Raw genomic sequence first — 19,226 nt, 5'->3', positions numbered from 1 at the left:
AAGTAACTATAGAATGTGTGGCTTTAAACATATAATTTGTGTGACTATAGAAGAGGTAACCATAGAAGATTGTCATTAAAGGTAAAACAAAAAAATAAAAGTTAAAAATATTTCATCAAGGATAAAATATTAATGTGTTCTTTTATAAATAAAAAAGGTTTATATTTACCCTTCTACTTTTAAATATTGTCTATATTTAACCTCCGTTATATTTTAGGGGCATATATACTTTTACTGATAGTAAAATATTCAAATCTGTCGGTGCTCTTGTGAATGTGGACCCAGATATTAAAATGACATTGTGGACGCCATATTTTTGTATACTTTGAAGAAATAAAAAACATCCTTTTAAAAATGCTCTCCTTCATTCTCCATACCTTCATGACTGCGTATTTTGGAAGTGAGAAGTTACATCTTTTACGGGAGTCCGAAACCAAAATGTGGTTCTTTTAGACTCAAAGAATTAAAATATAGGAAAAAAACTTGGGGACCATAATATGTATAGTGTGGTATTTCACCGCGCTATACCTTAACGACACGTTTGTCCGTTAAAGTATAGCGCGGTGAAATACCGCGCTATATTTGAACTTTAAATGGGCGGAAAAGTATAGCACGCATATATACCACGCTATAGTATAGTGTGCTATATATGCGCGTTATACCTAGATAAAAAAGCGTGCAAGTCTCCTTCCTCACAAACGCGAACCAGAACCCCCCTTCGTTTCCGGCGGTCCTCCACCATTGTTAACCAAAAAAAACTCAATTGAAGCCCACCGGTCCCACAAAAATTGTAGATTCTCGATCCCACATCGTATCTAAAGCGTTATCTCGTAGTGAGTTGCTCGTTTCGGCTCCAAATCACCAAATCTTTAACTTTTCAAAAAATTAAAATCGAGGTATTCCGACTTAATTTTTTGTTAAAACTAATGTATAAAAATTGCCTATTAGTTCTTTTTACTGTGTCTATATTATTTCATGATTGTTTTACGATTTAATTAATTTATTATTTTTTATCCGGATTATGTTATTAGTGTTGTAAAAAAATTAATAAAATAGAAAAATTATTATTAGTTAATTTTTACTTTATTATATGTTTTTTCGTGATTATTTTGTGATTAAATTAATTTATTATTTTTATCCGGTTTAGACTAGTTATTTGCTAAAAGATTAGTAAAATAGATAAATTATTATTTTAGGAATAATTAATCTTATTTAGATATTATTGTTGTACAATATGTGACTTTAGTTCCCTGTAATGGTATGTTGTGCCCGTCATTTTAATGTAGTGCTCATATTTATAATGTTGTGCCTTTTAGCGTAGTAAAATGAGCGTAATATCTTTGTAGTTATTGAAATTAATCATTTAATTATCTGTTAAACCAAAAATATCTGAAAAATATTGACAGTTCAAACACAAACTCTCTCGAATTCTAGTCAACAAACGTAAGAAAATAACAATATTTGTCAAACTAAGTATTGTTATATGAATATTTAATAATTAAATCTTGTATAGTTATAAAAATTAATTATTTAATTTTATTATAGTCAAAAATAGGTGAGTAACAAACAAATATATAAAATACGGATAATACACATTGCTACGTTACTATTTGATACATATATTTGACATATCCAGCGTTTGCGCCCCACATTACTATTTGACCAACATGGCTTCAAAATCGCACGTTTGACACAATAACACCTTGGTACGTCATTGCGTCCAGACATTTCTTAATGCAAGAACAATGAAAAATTTATGGAACGTTTTTCTATTTATTTTGGTTAAGCGCAAATAATAACTAAAATGCGCTAGGCTTTAATAGGCAAGACAATACACATAACGCCCTTTGGTGGCGCGTTATGTTTTGCGTGATAATGATTCTTTAGGGTACAATACAACTTTTCCAAAATGACAGCTTTTTCAGGTCGACAAGACAATACACATAACGCCCTTTGGTGGCGCGCTATGTTTCGCGTGATAATGATTCTTTGGGGTACAATACAACTTTTCCAAGGTCCTCAAAAAATCTCTTAGAGTTTCATCGTCTTCGATATTAAACTTAGCATAACAAGCAACCCCTTGCGGAGTAACAGAATACGGATATCTTCCGATTACTTTAATATTCACCGAACATTTGCTCACACTTATTTTTTACATAACAACGATACCAATGTATCGTACTCCATAGTAAGTGGCAACTTAACATGACACTGTGAAGAATAACTATAGTGTACTGAGTTATTCTCCATCACAACCTCACCCCATCCAATATAATGAAATCCTAATTCTTCGCTCTTCAGACATTATGACAAAATATAAAATAACTTAACAAACAAATATTTAACGAATAAATATTTCGGAAGACTTGAAGGATTCTGAATGGATTTTTACAAAATCCTCCTAAAACTCTTTAAATAAGGAAAATCTTGATGTATAGTGCCTTAGATATGCACGCTATACCCAGTTGAATTATTGGTCTGTCAATTAAGTTCAGAAGATTTATTAGTGGGCCAAACTTTTACATATAGCGCGGTATTTAACCGCATTATACCCTGTTGAATTATTGGCGTGTCAGTTAATACTAAAAGAATTATTGGTGGGCCCAATAATTAAGTATAGCACGGTATTTTACCACGCTATACCTTTATGGACAAACGTGCCTTTAAGATATAGCGCGGTGAAATACCGCGCTATACATATTATGGTCCCCAAGTTATTTTCCCACATATTTTGATTCTTTGAGTCCACAAGAACCATATTTTGGTTTCGGACTCCTTTTATGGGCGGAAAACGTATACTTATTGATGGCATGGCCATTAATAAAATATTTCAAGTAGCGACATTTATTAAGAAGTTACCACCTTGATGTAAGGATTTTATTTCACGACCCAAAATTTCACCGGAGCCGTGATGGCGCCTAACACCACTTGTTAGGCAAACCAATAACAAATATGCAGAATTAAACTTCAACAACGATAAAAAATAGTCTCAAATAGTGGAATAGTATAAATAACTTAAGTCATAATGACAATACAACTGAAACCACAAAAATATGGTGTCACCAAGTGCATGAGCTCTATAGAGTGGTAAATATAAAGTCTGAACAAAATACAATACTGTTTGAAAAACTAATAACAATAATATAAGATAAAGAAAGGGACTTTAATGCCTGCAAACAGGATAACAGTGCTACCTCGAAATCTCTAAGCAAATTCGGATAAACAGCTCACAAGCAACCACCACTATTATTAACATTTGGATCTACACATGAAGAGCACAAGATAATACGAGTACAACCAATCCCATATACTCAATAAGTAGCATGTCTAACCACAAAAAAAGCAGTGATGAGGTTAGCAAAGTGTGATGCTCACTTTCAACAACCAACAATAATAATAACAGCAGAATAATGACATATAAGAAAAAGCATCTCAAATAATAATAGGCTCAACACTAACACAATAAAAGGAGAAATAGGCATGTTTTTCAAGTATATCAGTCAATACATCAACTTTCCCACAAAAATCACTTAGACAAATATTTATCAAGGTAAACTATGATTTCAAGCTCAAAATATCAAGTAGAGACATCAAATACCAATTAGCATAAGGAAAATACAACTTTATGCCTGCATGTCAAAAATAAATTTCAAAATCAACAACATCACAGTGTAAGCATCAAGTATACGCAATATCATCATGCTTATAGTGTCTGGTACAAATACCTCTGAATCATCACAAACACACACTCAGTACTGTAGGGGTGCCTGACATAAGTCCCTCACTAAGCACATCTCGTGTGCCTGCACTCACAGGGCCAATAGTAACATGGGCCTGACTCCGGAGGGGCGGATCTTGGGCCAAGCGCTGACCAGATGAAATGTCAACGATAAATATCACTCAACCAACTATGGGGGCCTTGGTGCAGGCATCACCTCACTAACAAAATCAACACGACTCTCTGGCCCAAGATTAGTCATCAATCTCCTCAAGTCTCAATATGCCAATATCTCACAGTATCATACTCAAAATACCGCACAAAATATACCAACGTGCCATAATTTAGCTCAAAGAAGTGTCAGACATATGGACACTAACAATAAGTGAGATAACGTATAAAGAGTGCAGAGAGACAGAGATATAACATGCGAATATAATATTATGACTGAATAATATGACTGTCGCTATGGCAAATAGCTCAATATAGCAGAAATGGTCCTATCATATCTCAAACAGATAAAAACAACCTAGATACAACTTCGAGCATGAATAATAGCTCAAACAGATGTACAACCGGAGGAAACACAGTATCACGGAAGCATGAAAGCAAAACAAGGCCTAAAGTGTACCGAGAACATGAATAACCCGGGTGCACGCATATACGCTCGTCACCTCACATATGCGTATCCCAAGCCTATAACAAGCATCATAGCATATGAAAAATACCCTCAAGCCAAGCCTAGGCAAGATACATACCCCGAGCGAGCGAGAATCAAATAAAGCCATAGGAATCAATCCCAAACAATATAACTTCAATCTCTAATCAAACCACCAAAAGTCAAAGTTAACCTGGGTCCACATGATCAAAATCTAAGTCAAAGGATAGATCCCGACTATCCATAACCTCGCGAGTCCAAATATATGTTTGAATTCCAAAATCGAGTCCAAATCGACTCATAAATCTCCAATTTACACTCTCCAAAATTATAGGTAAAACCCCCAAATCTAACTTTCAAATTCCATAATTTAGGCGTAAACATTCACGGGGAAATAAGGTACATAACCAAAATCTAGTAAAAAACCCTTACCCTAAAAATTATAGTGAAAGCCTCCTCCAAAATTGCCTATAGCCGAGCTCCAAAACTCATAGTAGTGAAAATAATCTAAACCTTCGAATTATAACATTCTGCCTGTGATATTCGCATATGCGGAAAATTTGATTGCTTCCGTGATATTTCTTCTACAACAAAACACTCGCCGATGTGATATCCGCTAAACCGGCTGACCCCTCGCTTCTGCAAAGAAAGGTTTGCTCATGCGGAGCCGCTAGTGTGTCCTAAGGGCGCGTCTATACATGCGCTTCTGCGGACTCCCAGGCCCAGGCTAAACTCCGCTTCTATAACCTTGCAACTATGCAAAAGCTCTACAAGTGTTACACACAAGAACCAATTCTATCAACATGCAACAAAATGATCCATAATCAATCTGAATCTCACCCACGCTCCCCAAGACCCCATCCAATCTGTAATGATCCGACTGATTATTTTGTGTATTTGCACCCTGTTTCCCCTTTTTATGCTTCACGCATGTGTATTTGTGGTTCTATGACTTGTGGGGTTGGTTAGATTCGTTCTGGGAAGGTTTTGGGTTGATTTGGATCCTTTGGTTCTTGGTTTAGAGTCCTAAGTTATAAATATTGACCAAAGTTTGACGTTTATGAAAATGATCCCAGAATGGTGTTTTGATGGCTCTCATAGGTTCGTATTATTATTTTCGAATTGGGCGTATGCACGAAATCAAATTCCGAGGTCCCTAGGTTGATTTGACTTGTTTTGCCGAAAGTTGGCAATTTGAGGTTTAGAAAATTTTTCAAGTTTGACTGTAGGTTGACTTTTGGGTACCGGGTTCAGAATTTGATTTTTGGACTTGGAATAGGTCTGTTATACTATTTAGAACTTGTCTGCAAAATTTGGTACCATTTGGGAGTTGATTTAATAGGATTCAGATGCTTGGTTACAATTCTAGAGGTTCTTGAACTTTTCTCTGAAATTCATGCGTTTTGATGTCCGATTCGTAGTTCTAGATGTTATTTTTATGTTTTTATCGCGTGAGCGAACGAGTTTGTATGACAATTTTAGACTTGTGTGAATGTTTGGTTTTGAGCCTCGAAGGCTCGGATGAGTTTCAGATATGTTTTAGAAAGGTTTGGAATGGAAACGTGTTGCTGGTGTGCTGGTGTCTCTGATGTCGCAATTGCGAGCACCAGCATGGCAATTGCGAAGTGAGCAGGTGAGGATCAGATATCGTAATTGCGATGCCTCACTCGCAATTACGAACAAAGGCAGATTTGGGTAGGATCAGAATTGCGACATAATTTGTCGCATTTGCGAAGGGAAAAGGGTTCGAAATTGCAAACCCAATGTCGCCTTTGCGAAGTTCCCTTAGGCTGTCAGTGGTCGCATTTGCAAGATTTTCTTCGCAATTGAGTGGGTCACAATTACGACATCTGCAACTGAACATAAGGGATGAAAAGTCAATATTAAGTCTCATTTTTCAAATTTTAGAATCCTAGACTCGGTAGGAGGTGATTTGGAGAGGGGATTTTCATCTACAAACATTAGGTAAGTGTTCTAATTAATTTTTAACTATATTTTATAATTATATTTATAATGACCCGATGGTCGTTTTGTGTATTGTAACCCCGTTCCCCCTTTTATCGATTATTATATGCTTAATTATGGTTATCGAGGTGGTTGGATTGGTTCCGGGGAGGTTTCAGAGTAAATTAGGATACTTAGTCGTTGAAGGCTTAAGTTGAAAAAGTTGATCGGAGTTTGACTTTTGTGAAGACGACTCCGAAATGGAGTTTTGATGGTTCTGATAGCTTCGTATGGTGATTTAGGACTTAGGACTATGTTCGGATATTGATTGGAGTTCCGTAGGTTGTGTTGGCTTGAATTGGCGAAAGATGGAAAGTTAAAGGTTTGGAAGGTTGAGAAGTTTGACTGAGAGTTGACTTTGTTATTATCGGATTTGGATTTTGGTTTCAGAAGTTGGAATAGGTCTGTTGTTTTATTTATGATTTGTGTGCAAAATTTGAGGTCAATCAGAGTTGGTTTGGTATGTTTCGGCATTGGTTTTAGAAGTTGGAAGTTCAATAGTTCATTAGGCTTGAATTGGGGTGCGATTCGTGATTTCGATATTGTTTGATGTGATGTGAGGTTTCGACTAAGTTCGTATCGTATTTTTGGACCTATTGGTATGTTTGGATGGGGTCTCGGGGGCCTCGGGTGTATCAAGTTCGGCTTCATTTTGGACTTTGGTGGACTGCTGAAAACTGGGCATCTGGTTTCCTTATACGCGACCGAGAAGGGAGGATCGCGATCGCGAAGGGTTGTTTGGTGGCTGAGGGAATTGTTCTTTGCGTTCGCAACAAAAGGCACGCATTCGCGAATCTTTGAGGTCTCAGGTCATCGCAGACGCAAGATGGTTCACGCATTCGCGTAGTATAGTGGTTAACTGGAGAGTCAGGCTTTAAGCCCCTACGATTGGGTAGGTCCGCACGCGTTCGCGAAGGGTTAGGTCGGTTAAGCATCGGGTTCGCGACTTTGTTTCCGCGTTTGCATAGACCATTTTGGAGTGCAGTGAATTTTAGTTCTTCGCTATCATGCACAAACTTTCCGCGATCGCGAAGAGGAATATCTGGGCAGCAGATTTAAAATCCCAAATCAAGGGTTAGAGTTATTATTTCATATTTTGAGTTGTAGAGATCGGTTTTGGGCAATTTTGGTGGGGATCATTACGTCTTGGATCGGGGTAAGTATTTTTTACTCGATTTGTTAATATTTCATGATTACATCTTCATTTTTAGCATTTAATTAGTGAATTAAAGTCAAGAAATGAGGGATTTTATGGAAACTTTTCAAAAATAAGAAATGAAGGTTTGAAGGTTGACTTGAGGTCGGAATTGAATGATTTTGGTATGGTTAGACTTATAATCGAATGGGTGTTCGGCATTTGTGAATTTTGTTGGATTCAGAGGTGCGGGCCCGGGGTCGACTTTTTGATTTTAATAAAGATTGAAACTTTAGTGTTTGAAGTTGATTCCTACGGCATTATTTGTTGATATTATGTTGTTTATGAATAGATTCGATTCATTTGGAGGCTGATACGCGTGGGAAGGGCTTGTTGAAGTTGTGATTTGCGCGTTTTGAGGTAAGTAACACTTCTAAACATGGATTTGAGGGTATTTAACCTTGAGAACTATGTTATATGAAAGATATTGGGGTGACGTACACACTAGGTGACGGGCGTGTGTGCGTGCACCAGTGTGTTCATGGTTTGGGGAGGCCTTTAGGTTATTACGAGGCTTGTTTTGCTATCATATCATGTTATCCCAGCGTTCCCCCACTTGTTTGATTATTTGAACTTTGAATTATGTTAGACATCATGTCTAGACTATGTGCTAACTGTTTTAGACTTGATAGTGCTATGCTTGTTGTTTCTGAGTTATATACCTTATTTGCACACATGTTCTCAGTCGTGATACTATATCCGTGTATGATATAACTGTCTTAATACCTTTTATTTGATTCCTCACATGTTGGTCATACCGCTTAAGGGTAAAAATATTTAATTGAGTATTTGAGATGTGTTCATATGAGACTTGAACGGTAAATGACTGAGTTTGGGTCTGAGAGCCTGTTTGGTACTAATTTTGAAGTGACGCGTACACTATGCCTATATTGGGCTAAGTGTTATTATTTTGGGGCGGCGCGTGCACCAGAACTCATTATTGGGCTAAATGATTATAATTAGCTCTTGGACAGGATCCGCCCCTCTGGAATCTGACATGCCAGGAGTGGGCGCATGCACCCTACAACAAAACAGCATTTTAGTGGCAATTATTTAGTGGCAATAAGATAATTGCCACTACTTTGTTTAATAAAGTAAAATATTAGGGGACAATTGAACATTTACCGGTAATAATATGTCCTCCATATAATATTTTATTTCTCTTCAGATTTAGAATCAATTTACTCGGTTAGTCCTTTCTAAAAATTAGCTTTGAGTGACCTCAACGAGAATACAACTCTTCTCCGATACCTCATCGCCATTTCTATCTCCGACGACCATGATGACTTTCTCCGGCGAAAATGACTGATTTGTTCCTCTATTTTCTGTCCTCCATCTCGCTCTCGATACAATTGTTAGGGTTTATATTCTCATCATCAGTAATAATCTAGCGCTTTACTTTTGAGAGAAAAATTAGGGAATAAAATTGAGAGCAAAATTGGAGAACGAAATTGAGAGTAGCTATGGTCTAAGGCTTTTTGATTGATTTGAGAGAAGAGAGAAAGAAAATAAAGCTTGTGGCCTCAAGTTCATCTATTTGAAAAAGTCTTGAGCCTCGTATCAGAAACTTTTGCTTTTGCATGTTTCTCTGACAGCCAAAAAACTTCAAAAAGTTACTCTATTGAGCGCGATTAGGAGCTCAGTGTCATGTTCTGTATCTTATGTTAGTTGAGCATTTTTACGGTTAACTTATTCGTGAAAATGCCATTGAAACTACTTGTTTTACATTAGAGAATAACTTTACATACTTCTCAAGAAATTATTCTCTAATGTAAAACAAGTAGTTTCAGTGTATCAAGCACATGTTGCTATTTTTTGGCATGAAATGAATAGTTATGTTCTAATAGCAATTTTGATGGTTTATTACAGGTCATATTACTTTCCTGGGTGTTAAAATATGTGTAGCTACAACTTGATTTCCTGGGTGCTCTGCAATTTTGCTCTTGAGTCTACCAAACCTAAATATGGAGAATCCTAGAAGTAGAAGATGGATCAATTACAGTAGAGTTAGAAAAGAATATTTAGATAGAGTAAAAAATTTTCTAAACCACGCCTTTCATGAAAAACATAACAGAGAAACAATTTAATGCCCCTGTACACAATGTGTGCTATACTATCAAGTAAATCGGGCAACGCCATATGATCATCTCGTGGTTAATAGTATTATGCCATCATATGATACTTGATTTTTCATGGGGATTCTCTTAATGGATCAGCAATTATTGGAAAAAATAATTACAAAGAAGAAGCTTTAAGGGGTGATAATATGAGAGGAATGATATATGATGCTTTTGGAAGCTTTAGCAAGTTCATGAATACTGACATTAGTGAAGAGGGAGACATATTGCCAAACTTATAAGAGAATACTCCTCATACATCAAGAAGTCAACCTCATTCAGATGTGGATAAGTTTGAACGACTCATGAAAGATGCAAATGAAGAACTTTACCCTGGGTGCAAGAAATTTAGTAAACTGTCATTTTTGCTTCATCTTTACCGCATAAAACTGCTGTTCAAATGGACAAATGAGTCTTTTACTACTTTGCTTGATTTATTGAAGGATGTGTTGCCTGAGGGTGAGAAGTTGCCTTCTTCTTTTTATGAGAGCAAAAAAATAGTTAAGGGATTGGGGTTAAACTATAAAAAGATTCATGTTTGTCCCAACGATTGCATCCTTTTTAGGAATGAATTTGCTAAGAATGATATCAATGAATGCTTAATCTATGGGGCTTCTAGATGGAAAAATAGTGGGAAAAAAATTTCAGCGAAGGTCCTAAGGTACTTTCCTCTTAAACTAAGACTACAAAGGTTATTTATGTCTTCAAAAACTTCTAAATTGATGAGGTGGCATCATGAAGAACGGAATAAGGATGGAATTTTACGACATCCTGCAGATTCTGAAGTTTGGAAATCTTTTGACAGTAGATACTTAGAATTTGCTAAAGATTCCCGAAATGTTCGCCTAGGATTAGCTAGTGATTGCTTTAATCCGTTTGGCACAATGCGAACTGTTCACAGTACATGGCCGGTGATTTTGATACCATAATAATCTTCCATCATGGTTGTGCTTGAAGCAAGAGTTCTTCATTTTGTCATTGCTTATTCCGGGACCAAAAGGACATGGAAATAATATTGATGTATTTCTAGAACCTTTAATAGAAGAGTTAAATAATTTATGGGATGTGGAGATAGAAACCTCTGATGCCTTTGCTAAGGAGATATTTCGAATGCGAGCGGTGCTCATGTAGACTATAAACGACTTTCCAGCATATGGTTCTCTATCAGGATGGTGCACTTATGGTCAATTTGCATGTCCTTGTTGCAACATAAGCACTCAATCTAGAAGGTTAAAACATGGTAAAAAGTTTTGTTACATGGGCCATCTGCGTTTCTTGAAGCAAGGGCACAAATATCGGAATGATATAAAATTATTTGATGGGACTAAAGTAACAAGACCTGCACCTTCTCTGATATCGGGGTTACAAGTTCTGGATCAAGTTAAAGGCATAAAGTTCACTCTCAGTCAATTGAGTGATAAGGTAAGTGGAGTGATGAAAAATACATGAAAAAAGAGGAGTACTTTTTTCAATCTTCCTTATTGGAAGTATAATTTGGTACGTCATAACCTTGATGTGATGCATATAGAAAAAGGAATGTGTGCGATAACTTGATTTTTACATTGTTGGATCTTGGTAAAAAATCAAAAGATAACTTAGAAGCTCGATTGGACTTGAGGGAGATGAATATAAGACCAAGCTTATGGCCCCAACAACGAGCTAATGGGAGGACATATCTTCCGCCTACTTATTTCACAATGTCACTGGAGGAAAAAAGATTGTTTTGCGAAGTACTACAACATGCTAGGTTTCCACATGGCTATGTATCTAATATCTCAAGGTGTATTCGCAAACGAAAGTTATCCGGACTAAAAACTCATGATTTTCATGTTATAACGCAAGAACTTATTCTTATTGCCTTGCGGAGATCGATAGATCAAAAAGTGAGTTCTGTTTTGATTAAACTGTGCTCATTCTTTTGGGATGCTTTGTAGAAAAGTGCTTAAATTGGAAGATTTAGAGTTACTTGAAGATAAAGTTGCACAAACCTTGAGTAATATGAAAAAATCTTCCTTCCATCATTTTTTAGTGTAATGGTACATTTGGTTATTCACTTGTTAATGGAATCTAAAATTGCGGGACCAGTACAGTGTCGTTGGATGTACCCAATTGAGAGATATGCAGAAACACATTATATTTTTATCATACATTTTAAGTTATTATTACTTACTAATATATTAGATTGATGGTATCATTTTATGCAATAGGTACTTAGGTACTTTCAATTCATATGTTCGCAATCTTTCGTGCCCAAAAGGTTCAATAGCAGAAGTATATATTGCGAATGAGTGTTTGTAGTTTTGCTCACGATATATGGAAAGTGGAGATTCAAGGTCTTATTGGTCTAGAAAAAGTAAAGATGATATTGAACATGTGGTCGATAGAGAGAGATGTCTTTTTCCTACTGTTGGGCAATCATATGGCTTAGTAGAAGTATTTAAGTTGGATCAGAAAACATGGTTGCAAGCACATCGCTATGTGCTTTTCAATTGTGAATCGGATGTGGTCAGCAATTATAAAAAGTGAGTGATATATTTCTATTTCATTGGATTTATATTACTCTATTTTATAACAAAATTAATATTGCGAGTTGCATGCACAGTGAGCATATTAGTGAAATCAAGCGATTGCATCGCAAGCGTCGTCTTATACAACATCAACTAGATCGCTTACATTTTGAAAATTTTCATGAATGGTACAAGGAGCAAGTAAGTAGTAGGATTTAGTCATTGTGTGCTTTAAATTATCATCAATATACTTATATTTTTAATTATAGTTGTTTGGTTAGGTTAACGAGTTGGACCCCACATCTAATATCTCAAATGATGTTAAAGCCCTTGCACAAGGTTCAAGTTACTTTGCAAGAAGATTCAAAGCATTCGATATGAATAATGGATATCGATTTCGGACAAAACAATATGAAGAGTCTAAGCAGACACAAAGCAATGGTGTTATGGTTGTCTCAAAGACAGAGAGCTATGCAAGTACTAGTGATAAAGCTCCAAAATCAGCAAATATCACATATTATGGCAGATTGAATGATATTGTGAAGTTGAACTACTATGAAGAATTTAAGGTTGTCTGAAAGTTCCATATGAAATATTTAGATGCGAAATAATATGGAGCCCTTAGCCACTAGAATAGGTAGTTTCACTTCCATAATATGATTTATTAGATGTTGTAAGACAGAATAACTAAAGATAAGATCTTCAGCTGTACTACAGGTCAACATCACGTGAGTTGCGTAGATTAGACAGTGTATCTCGGTCACCTATATATGCATATTTTACAGAGACTCTGGATGGATCATCAACAATAAGAGGCATTAAATGCAAGGTAATTGAATCCTGTTTTTCAATTAAATGATATCACTCTCGTAGGACGTCTCTGTCTTTTCTTTCAAGAGGATATAAATTTTCTTTCCTGCTAATCAGAGCTTGTGCTTTTCAATTTGTGCTCTCTTGAAGGAATTTTTGATTGCTTCACCTGGTGGGTCAATCACATCTTTGATCACAGGGGAGGAACTACTTAAAGAAGTTCCTGTTGTCTAAAATTTTCCTACAAAATTCTAGTCCAGCTGTTATGCTTTTCTTCTCTTACCTTGGATTTCTGACAGTTTTAGCATGATAAAAATATTGACCATCACGCTAACTTAAATATCTCGTGACAATGACCACTATCATTCAAATTCTACATGAAGTGTGCATTTACAAGTTGATCACTGACTAAGCTGCACAACTAAAATCTCATTTCCAGTCCAGTTTCCTGTCATTAAGTACATACGCTTCCCACATTCACCTGAAAGAGAATTTTGTTCCAAGATGTATGTGACATCCCAATTATAATAGTACCGGGGGAGGTCAAAACTTTTAGCGCAACTATGGACGCAAAAATGTCATTCACCGGCATTTATATATGCAACCATCAAATAAAGCTCCTTTATTTGGACTTTTTATTATCTCTAGACTTTTGATTATTCCTTGTTGACAAGAGTGGGTTACTCTAGTGGTGAGCACCCTCCACTTCCAACCAAGAGATTGTGAGTTCGAGTCACCCCAATAACAAGGTGGAGAGTTCTTAGAGGGAGGGAGCCGAGGGTCTATCGGAAACAGCCTCTCTATCCTAGGGTAGGGGTAAGGTCTGCGTACACATTACCCTCCCCAGACCCCACTAGTGAGATTATACTGGGTTGTTATTGTTGTTGTTGTTGTTTTGATTACTCCTTGTTCATTAAACTAAGATTCATGGGCCGATTCTCCTTTATTTGGACATTTAATATCTTTGCACTTTTGCGTATCCTTTGTTAATTAGATTGAGATTCTAATAATTTGATTCATATTTTAAGGAAAAATCCAATAAATATCAGTCAAAGGCTTTGGAGTTCATATTAGGTAGTTCACAGTTAGGCCTTAGTACCAATCTAATGTTTGGCGTTCAGTATAATATTAAATATTAATGTAACGTTTACGTGCTTTCCATCCAGAATATTGTCAAAAATACGCAAAGCCTGAAGATGTAGGAGATGGCCCCGAGGAGAAGTTAAGTGATGAGGAAAATTAAGTGAAGCAGAATATGATTAAACTGATGAGGCAGCCTTGTTAATCCATGACCCCTCAGCTGATCTTCATTCACTTTTTGTATCTGTACATGATGTTCTTAGTCTTGTTTAAAAACAAGTTGTACTGCACAATTCAAGATTATTCACTGGGGCAATATGCAAATTAAAGCTCCCCTAGTTTATTAGTTTATATAGATAATTTCACCTTTTAATTTCTGCGTTTGAGTTCTAATTGATTGCTCTTGTGATTTTTGTTTCAAATATTAAAAATAGTGCTTGGTTAAATATGTGGATTAAGATGAATTTATGATTAATTTTATCTTTCATTATAATTGCCACTGGAACAACCTTTACCGGCAATTATTGCATTTTCACCGGCAATAACAAACGCTGCAAAATGGGTTGGATAGCATATTTCTAAGGTGGATTAAGTGGCTACAGTAATTGCCGCTAAATAAATGCCACTAAAAGTAATTACTTTTAGCGACAATAATACAAGTCTTTACCAACATTCAATATAAATGCCGCTAAAGGCTTTAGCGACACTGGATCTAATGGTATTTAATTAATTGCTGGTAAATATTTTTGTGACAATAACTATTGCCGCTAAAAGGAAAATATATTGCCACTAAAAACCTCTTTTGGTGTAGTGGCACTGTGTCCCCATTTGTGCTTGATGATGGGCAGATATGCCGGGCGCCCGTACAGTGCTAAGTGCAAATACTATTGATAGATCCACTGTGATATTGTTAATTTACGTGTCTACTTGACATGTAGGCATATAGATGTACTTTTCTCATGCTAACTGATAATTGACTTGCTTTTTCTTTGTCGGGTTTTAAACTGTTATACTTGAAAGCATGCCTAAATTTCTGATATAAGAATGAGTTATACTTGATACATTGAGTTACTATTTCTACGGTTTACCCGTTATATTCTGAACTATTGTCGGTTATTGGTATTGGTATTGGATTGTTGTTCTGAGCTCGTCACTACTTTCAACCCAAGGTTAGTGTTGTTACTTATTGAGTACATTGGGTCGGTTGTATTCATACTATACTTTGCACTTCGTGTGCAGTCAAGTACATCCGGTCGAGGTGATTTTTAGGCTTGAGTTGTGCCAGCTTTTGGGAGACTATGAGGTAGCTTCCATATCGTCCGCAGTCCTTGAAGTTCTCTTCCTGTTATCTTTATCTTTACTGTTCTTATATTCACACAGTTGTATTGGAGGATTTTGCTTGTACCTTGTTATTCAGTAGTGCTCGTGTACTCGTTGATACCAGATTTTGGGGTTAGTTGTAGTAGCATTCTGACTTTATTCTCAGATATGTTTATGGTATTCTTCTGCTGTTGAGTTATTAGTCTATGTTATTTCATTTTTATTGATATCTTGTGACTGTTGGCTTATCTAGAGGGTTGGGTTAGTTTCCATCACGACTTATAGATTTTGGGTCGTGACAAGTTGGTATCAGAGCACTAGGTTGCTTAGGTCTCACGAGTCACAAGCAAGTTTAGTAGAGTCTTACGGATCGGTACGGAGATATCTGTACTTACCTTTGAGAGGCTACCGAACTATTAGGAAACTTCACTTTCTTGCATTCTTATCGTGCAAATTTGTTAATTTCAAAGTTTGAAACTTGACTCTTCTTTTCTCTCACAGATGCTGAGGACCCATGCGACCGGATCAGGCGGACGACCACTAGTACACAAGCTGGGGCCACAAGAGGCCGGGGCCATGATAGAGGTCGAGGTGTGGCTCGTACTGCAGCTAGAGCAGCATATATGGAGCCACCTATTACTCCAGCTGATGGGCAAATACCATATGTTATTAAGCCAGTGGGGCCAGCTCAGGCACCGACAGTGCCCATTGTGATCCCAGGCCTTCAGGAAGCTTTGGCCCAGATTTTGATTGTGTGCACTAGCCTTGCTCATGCAGGTTCGGTTCCAGCAGCATCATCCACTTCACTAGCCGGAGGAGGTGCTCAGACTCCTGCCGCCTGTACTCCAAAGCAGGTAGTCAGGGACTCCAGACACCGGAGGTACTACCAGCCCACCCGGTTGCTGCTGCTCAGCCCGAGATTGGCCCACCTATGAGTGATGAGGAGCAGAAGAGATCGGAGCGGTTCGGGAGGCTTAAGCCTCCAGAGTTCAGCGAGGAGCAGTCAAAGAATGCTCAGGATTTCCTATACTGGTGTCAGCAAATTCTTCGCACAACGGGTATATTGGAGACCATTGGAGTTTCATTTACCACTTTCAGCTGATAGGGGCAACCTACAGATGGTGGCATGCCTATGAGTTGAGCAGGCCAGTTGGCACAGTGCCACTTTCATGGCATGCGTTCTCCATTCTCTTTTTGGAGAAGTTTGTTCCACAGACTCGCAGGGAGGAGCTACATAGAGATTTTGAGCAGCTACGCCAGGGAGATATGATTGTGACCCAGTATGGGATGAGATTCATAGATTTGGCCCATCATGCTATATGGTTGGTTTATATATATATATATATATATATATATATATAGAGAGAGAGAGAGAGAGAGAGAGAGAGAGAGAGAGAGAGAGAGAGAGAGAGAGAGAGGATCAGGAGGTTCATTGATGGCCTCAACTATGTCCTACGTTACAGTTTGGCCTAAGAAGCTGAGACAAATGCTACTTTGACCAGGTGGTCGAGATTGCTAGGCACTTGGAGTCGGTTCGTAGGCTTGAGCGCGAGGAGCGGGAGGGCAAGAGTCCCCGTGGATTTGGTGGTTTCAGTGGTACCTCATCTAGAGGTCAGTCACATCATAGCAGAGGTCGTCCTTACAAGCGCACTCAGATGGCTCGTCAAGCTCATCGGGGTGCATCAACTAGTCATGGTTCATACAGTGCTCGCACTGGGTAGTATTATTTCAGCGCACTTCTAGTTCATAGTTCGTATCGTTCTCCATCAGTTTAGGGTTCATCAGCACCGGGTTCTTCCAGTGGCTATTTTAATTCCCGAGGTCCGATACAGGTCCCACCGTCATTCTCGGCTCGAGGTTGTTATGATTGTGGAAAGTTGGGCCATGTGAGGAAGTATTTTCCCCGTTACTACAGAGGTCTAGTACAGTAAGGAGGCCAATCTATGTCCCCTACACTAGTTGCTACACCACCCACTTGGGGTGGAGGTCGTACGGGTCGAGGTCGCCCCAGAGGGGGAGATCAGACAGGTGATGGTCAGGCTTGATGCTATGGTTTCCCCTCCATGCAGCAGGTAGTTGCTTTAGACACAGTGATCACATATATTGTTTCAGTGTTCCATAGGGATGCTTCCATATTATTTGACCCTAGTTCTACTTATTCATATGTATCATCGTACTTTGCTCGTTATTTGGAGATGCCCCATGAGTCCTTAGTTTCAGATATTCATGTATCTATTCCGGTGGGCGATTCTATTATTGTAGACCGTATGCATCGATTTTGTGTGGTGATCATAGGGGGATTGGAGACGAGAGTTAATCTCTTATTGCTTAGTATGGTTGATTTTGGCGTGATTCTGGGTATGGATTGGTTGTCACTATGTCACTCTATTCCATATTATCATGTGAAGATCGTGACATTGGCGATGCCGGGATTGCCTAGGGTTGAGTGGAGAGGTTCTCTAGACTATGTTCCTGGTAGAGTGATTTCATATTTGAAGGCCCAACGGATGGTTAGAAGGGATGTCTGACATATTTGGCCTTTTTGAGGTATGTTAGTCCTGATACCCCTACCATTGAGTCCGTTCCGGTAGTGAGAGACTTTCCGGATGTGTTTCCTGGAGACCTATCGGGCATGCTGCATGACAAGGACATTGATTTTGGTATTGACTTGGTGTCGGACACTCAGCCCATCTCTATTCCTCTGTATCGTATGGAACCAGTAGAGTTGAAGAAATTGAAAGAACAATTTCATGAGCTACTTGATAAAGGATTCATTAGGCCCAGTGTATCACCTTGGGGTGTACCGGTTCTGTTTGTAAAGAAGAAGGATGGTACTATGCGGATGTGCATTGATTATATGCAATTGAACAAAGTTACAATTAAGAATAAGTACCCACTACCGCACATTGATGACCTATTTTACTAGCTTCAGGGTGATAGAGTATTCTCTAAGACTTATTTGAGGTCTGGGTATCACCAGTGGAAGATTCAGGATTCTGATATTCTGAAGACGACATTCAGGACTTGCTATGGTAACTACGAGTTTCTTGTGATGTCTTTTGGGTTGACTAACGCCCCAGAAACATTTATGCATCTGATGAATAGTGTATTCCGGCCATATCTTGATTCTTTTGTCATAGTATTCATTGATGATATACTGGTGTACTCACGTAGCCAGGCGGATCATGAGCAGCAACTGTGGATTGTACTCCAGATGTTGAGGGAGAAGAAGTTATATGCCAAATTCTCCAATTGTGAGTTTTGGCTTGATTCAGTGGCGTTCTTGGGGAACGTGGTTTCCAGTGAGGGTATCAAGGTAGATCCGAAGAAGATTGAGGCAGTTCAAAGTTAGTCAAGTTTTTCTTAAGCTACTGAGATCCGGAGTTTTCTTGGTTTGGTCAGATATTATCGCTGTTTTGTGGAGGGTTTCTCATCCATTGCTGCACCTTTGACTAGATTAACCTAGAAGGGTACCTTATTCAGGTGGTCTGATGACTGTGAGGAGTGAATTCAGAAGCTCAAGACTTCCTTGACCACAACTCCAGTTCTAGTTTTGCCTTCATCATCGGGTTCATATACGGTTTATTTTGATGCTTCTCGGATTTGTATTAGGTGTATCTTGATGCAGGAGGGTAGGGTAATTGCTTATGCTTCACTCCAGCTGAAGCCCCATGAGAAGAACTACCCCATTCATGATTTGGAGTTGGCAGCTATTGTTCATGCATTGAAGATTTGGAGGCATTATCTCTACGATGTTTCTTATGAGGTATTTACAGATAATTAGAGTCTACAACACTTGTTTGAGCAGAAGGATCTA

Source organism: Nicotiana tabacum, chromosome 15, assembly GCF_000715075.1.
Source record: "Nicotiana tabacum cultivar K326 chromosome 15, ASM71507v2, whole genome shotgun sequence".
NCBI classification, from domain to species: domain Eukaryota; kingdom Viridiplantae; phylum Streptophyta; class Magnoliopsida; order Solanales; family Solanaceae; genus Nicotiana; species Nicotiana tabacum.
Note: the sequence above shows the minus strand (reverse complement) of the source record.